Genomic DNA, 6,096 nt, shown 5'->3' with positions numbered 1-6,096 from the left:
CACCCCCACTTCAGATACCAGTTCCCTACTGACCACTGCAAGCTGGTCAGAGACACCAAAAGAGACCCTCTGGCGGTGACTGTGGATGTGCTCTGCATTCTCCTGCACCTTTTCCAACAAGTGGCGCATCTGCTGGCAGTAGTTGGCCACCTTGCACTCCCGGAGGAAGGACTTGAACTGCAGAAGTGGGGGGCAATCAACCCAGCAGGCAGACAGGAAGTCCAGGGCCCATCAAAACCTCATGGCAACTCCAGGGAGGTCCAGAGCCCAAGTGCACACAAGTGGGCAGTGGGCCACAGATGAAATCAGGCTGCTCTCCAGCCTGCCCATCTCTGTAAATAAACCTCTTCTGGCAACAGCTGCACTCATTCCCTCACATGCAATGAGCTTTCTGTGGCTGCTTTTGTACTGTGGCCAAAGGCCAGTAACCAGACTGAGAAACCATGCAACCATAAATCCAAGAACACTTATTGAAAATACCTGTTTACCCCTACTCTAGTCCCCTATCCCTGAGACCTTTGAATCCAGCAGCAGAAGCTTCCTGACTGCCAGGCACTCCTATCTGGGACCCAGGCCACTGCAAAGTGCCAAAGAACAGCAAGTGACTATGCATGTGTGCACAACTATATGACTGCAGCCTTGCACGCACGCACACACACACACACACACACACACACACACACACACAACCTGTATGGATGGGCCTCAGATGCAGCTCAGTTGTGAGCAGCAGCAGTGACCCTCCCTGGTACAGGCCAGAGACAGGGAACAGCAGACAGAGAGCCATACTCTCACGGGAGAAGCAGAGAGAAACCCCCACCCCAGCCCCAGGACCACATAGGAAATCAGTCAGGGACCAGCCCACCCCAGTGTAAAGACTTCTGCAGGCGGCTGATCTGGTCCCTGGAAGGCTTAGACAGCCTTTCAATGGACCAACATGATGCTAGGATCCTTGGTGAGCCATCCAGACCTGTCCCAACCTGCTGAGTGACTGATAATCTCCTACACCCCCAAGACCAGTACCACACATTGTGGTCCAAGGGGTCCAGCTACAAGGCGGTGCCTGTGTGGAGACCATAAAGGATCAGGCTCTGCTACTAGCCCTGTGAAGCTGGGACAAAGACACCTCCTTTCAGTCCCTGTGTACAAAGGTCACTGAGTCCATTAAAAGATAATCGAAGTCCATCATAAAGCAGGCCCCGGGGATTTGGGGAGGGAGCCAACCATTGGGTACACACCTGTAAGACAGCAGGCAGTGCCAATTCAGGGAAGGCAATACTGTGGGCCTGGCCCTGCAGGTACTCCAGCATGAGGTCATACAGCTGCTCCACTAGGCCATCCTGAGGCAGCAGGGAAGGACCAAGCTCATCAGGGGATGGGGCCCAGATGCTCAGAGTCCTCCAACTCAGGCTGATGAGTCTGCTCCAGGTCCAGGGTGGGGGCCACAAGGAAGTGTCCACACCTCCCAGCCACACTCAGGCTCATGGGGGCTGGAACTATGAATCCACTGGTCTCCAACCCAGGGAACCAGGAAGGTCCACACCCAAACATCATAGGATGGCAGGACCCTCCCATCCACCTCAATGCTCTCTGAGGTCCTGCTGTGACCTCAATGCAGCACAGCCCTAGGCCCATCTACAGAGACTTAGAGGGCAACTCACCAGGTATGCTTTTTCCTGCAAGTTGACATTCGATAGTTTCAGGACTACAGAGAAGCTGATGGGCCTGGAGCTCATGCGGCTGGGTCGTTTGTTGAAGTCCACCTGCTGGAAAACCTACCCCAGCCAATCCCAGTGCTCAGATCTTAGCTCATAAGCCCATCAAGATAAGGGGTGAACAGCCAGAAAGCAGCACACCCCAAAGCCTGCAGACCCCTCCAAACTCTGTTTGCTTTCCAGAGATCTAGCCCCCTTTGCCTCTTCAGTGGATAGGGCAGGACCAGGAGCACTGGCCCTCCCTCAAAGTCGGGGAGGCCATAAAGACCAGTTTCAGAAGGCCAAGAAGGTGCCCTCTATAAAGAGCCCTGCCACTTAACCTACCCTTCCCAACATGCAGCACTGAGGCCTGGGCCTGGCAGAGCTTCAACCAGTGTTACAAGGCCAAAGCAACAACAGAAGGACAGAGCACAAGAAGATGGGAGTCTTGGGAGGGTCTGGCAGCTTACCACACCCTCCATACACTACAGGCTGTGCACCCAAGCCTTCCCCAAAAGGGGAGGGAGTGGGCACTGAGCCTGGCCTCTTGGCCTTGATATTCCTCCTCAATTCCTAAGAGACTCACACCCAAGGCAGTGGAGCCCAGGGTACATGCAGGAGCCTGGAGGGGGAAAGGGGCACAGAATGGAAGCCATGGAGAGACCCTAGGTCAGGATGCTGGGCAGCTGAGCTGGGCTCCAGATAAAGATTGATCCCAGCAATAAACAATAAAGTGGTTCCTTCTGGGGGGAGGCCTGACTCCCAAAGGGAACTGCTCTCAATATCCCTTCCTGCCCTCACATCAGGGAATAGTAGGCCCAGATGCCCTGCTCACTTCAGCCTCTGTGATCTGCCTTCTCAACCTACAACTGGGCATGGGAGGCCCCACAAGGTGCAGCTACAATAAACCAAGGCAGGGTCAGTGTTCTAGCTATCACTGTCCAGGATGAAGGAGAAAAAGAAACCATGCCACAGCAGTGGAAGAAACTGGGGAGACACCTAGAGCCGGTTGGCAGGGTAGGAGGCCCTCAGTGGGGTGCCAAGGTAGAGAGGCCACAGCAGGGGCAGTTAGGAATAACACCTGGCTGTCACAGGGAAACAGATGTGGCTTCCACAACAGCTTCACAAAGCACAAACAGCAACCTGCCTCAGTGGAAGGGAATGGGAACAGGCATGGGTTCCCTTTCCTTGTGACCTGGAGACAGCGAGTCTTTGAACATCCTGTGGGCTAAGGCCTAACCTGACACTAACCTTCCCCCTCAGAGCAGCACTGGTGCTCAAGTGCACATAGTGGTCCAGGCAGAGCCTTGGAAGCTCTGAAACCACAAACCTGGGTTTGAAACCCAGCTCTCCTGCCTGCTGCAGTCCTGAGCAAATATCTCTGTGGCCAGAGTCTGTTCCCTGACTGCATGACATATGACATCTGCCTCCAAGTGGTCTGGATCACATGATATAAAACATGTCAGATACCAGCTCAGAGTTTCCCTGAAAGCAACCCTCAGCCAAGGTCACTATGTTGACAGGTCATGGCTGGTGAGATCATACCTGCAGCAGAACTGGGAGCAACTTTACAGTGAAACAGCAAACATGGAGGGCTCAGTAAGGTCCAGTCCAGAACCCAACTGAACCTCTGAGGACAGGCTGCTGGAGACACAGCCCTTGTCACTGGGTGCCTGCCTCCAGTGGGGATTCAGAATGGTAAGCCCATCCTGGCACAGGGCTGCCACAAGGAGAGCCAAATTACCAGTTTCCAGCAGCCATAAATCCCCAGCAAGGCTAAGAGATTGAGCAGGCAAAGAAGCAACAGGCCCAGAGTACACAAGGAGCCAGTTCCCAATAGTTGTGACAGGGCAGCACCAGCATAGAGGACCAAAGAGAGGGGCCCAGAAGGGTGAAGAGTTTCAAGATGGTGAGAGTGGCATGGAGTGTTCAGGGCCAAGATCAACAGAGGAGGAAAGTGAGAGGATCCTTGGATGAAGCCACTTGAAGGCCATCAGAGCCATGGGAAGTGTAGAGAGAGGACGTGACCAGAGATTCTGGGCTTGAGGGGGGAAGGGAGGGCACAGAGTCCAGGAGTCCTTGGAGATGTGCTGATACTGGTATGAGTAGGGAGATGACAGCCCAGTGATCTAATTCTGATAGACAAATCACCCAGAGACTCTGGGCCATGGTGTCTCCATCATAGACTGAAGATCCTCATAAGATCTTCCTCCAAGGGCAGTTTGGTGACAAGAAGTAGACCCAGGGAGAATTGGGAACAAAATGTCTCAGAGATATGACTAAAATTATAGTTCCTTACCTGTGATCCTAGACCAAGTAGGGACTGTGGAAGACCAGGGATGTGGGCAGGGATAAGCCTGGGCTAGCCCCAGAAATAACCAGATTGGGGATGGACAGAAATAGAAAGGGAGAGGAATTGAGGAGAAGTCTGCCCTAATCCCTAGGGAATTAGGATCAAAGCTGAGCTCAACTGAATGAGGGCCCCTAAGAATAGTACTTCCTAATCCTGGAGCCTGTGAGTGTATTATGGTTTGTAATCACAGGGACTTTGCCCAGGGGATGATGTTAAGGGCCTGAGATGGAGGATTATCCCAAATTATCTGGATGGTCCAAGGTAGGGGAAAGAGGGAGGTGGGAGGTCAGTATAAGAGAAGGAATGTGAGAATGGAAGGAGATGAGGGAGAGAGAGAGTAGGGAAAGAGAAAGAAGAGAAGATGGGAGAGGGAGAGGGAAAGAGAAGAGGAGAGAGGGGGTGGGGCAGAGAAAGCCAGAAAAATAGATTTGTAGATGCTGCACAGCTGGCTTTGAAATTAGAGGAATGGATCAGGAGTCCAGGGATGTGGTATCCTCTGGGAGCTGGAAAAGGTCAGGCAATGGTCTCTTCCTGAGTCCCTAAAAGGAGCCTGGCCTCCCAACACCTTGGTTCTAGATCCCCAGGATGCATTCTGGACTTCTGACCTCCAGGCCTGTGACAGAATAAATGCATGTTTTTTTGAGCCACTGTAGTGCAGTCATCTATTTCAGCAGCCACAGAAAACTCCCACAGGAGCGAGGCACTCATTGAGACCCCTCCACAGCCCCTGCCCATGGTGACACAGGCATGACCATAGGCCCTGAGCCCCAACCCTGCTAACTTCCATGGTAGATTAGAGATACTGGAGCTCAGGGACTGCCTGAGCCGGTAGGGTGGGGCTGGGCCACAGACTCACCATTCATTCATGGTTACAGAGTGGCTGGATCTCTAACCCTGCTAGTCACTGCCTCACAGAGAAAGTCTCAATACAGGACCTAGTTTTACTGCTAATATCCACAATTGAATGAAATACTCCCAATAAATAATGACTTCCCTGTCACCAAAGGAAGATGGCAGGTGACCTTCTGTGCCACACACTTTAAAGAATCACTATGTTCTTGGGCCACAAATTGGTCACCTATGTGTACATCAGAACCCAAGTCCCCTCAGTGCTGAAGCCTTGATAAAACATTTTTCCACCTCTAACTGTGGTACAAGATGTTCTGTCTCATTTCCCTCAAGCAATGTCTTAGAAATTATGAGCACCTATTTCCTTGTACACACTGGTTCCCTGGGAGTTAGGAGCTCATTGTTGGCAACTGTCTGAAGTTCTTGGCAGACCTTTTGTGTAGCAGTTTTCTCTTTATCTTGCTCCTATTTCTCTTTTGTACCCACACCTACCCTTGGATAAGGAATTGAAGTGGGCTCTGAATTTAAGAGTTTGGGAAGCCAATGGCATTGGTGTGCCCTGAATTCTGTGGACAGACTTGTTATCAGGAATGGGGGTTGTGAATATGTGTGGGTAGAAGATGAGTTGGGCAAAGAGGATGAGGGGATTCCAGGAGTCCACCCAGAAGAGAGGGGCACAGTTTATTGCCCTTGTTTGATGCAAGTGATAAACTGTCTGTGAGGGTCAGGGCTTGTGGAACCAAGCCTTCCCAAACTGTTCAGGCCCTGGACTCACCCTCCCTCTGCTTCCCAATCCTGAGAATCTCCCCCACCCCTTGCTCCTGCCCTGGCTTGAAACTCTGGTTTTGTGGCATGGATGCCTATGGCAGCCACTACAGCACCAAGAGGGGTCCAGCGGGCAAAGCCAGGATAGTAGAGAGGCAGAATGAGCCCTTGTGCAGTCCTGGGCCTGTGGTCTAGAATTTCTCCTCAGGGGTTCTCAGTCTGTGCATCTGGAAGAAGGGTCAGGAGGAGGAAGACACTGAGAGAGAGAGAGAGAGAAATAATATGAGTGTGTGTGTGTGTGTGTGTGTGTGTGTGTGTGTGTGTGTAGTGGAGGGAGTATATGAGCAATTGATACCTACTCCAACCCTGTCATAGGGTTACTGAGGGCCCTAGCTATTTGGTTGTGCCTGGTCAGTGAAGTTCATGCTTCTAGGT

Source organism: Urocitellus parryii, unplaced genomic scaffold (assembly GCF_045843805.1).
Source record: "Urocitellus parryii isolate mUroPar1 unplaced genomic scaffold, mUroPar1.hap1 Scaffold_62, whole genome shotgun sequence".
In the NCBI taxonomy this organism is placed as follows: Eukaryota; Metazoa; Chordata; class Mammalia; order Rodentia; family Sciuridae; genus Urocitellus; species Urocitellus parryii.
Note: the sequence above shows the minus strand (reverse complement) of the source record.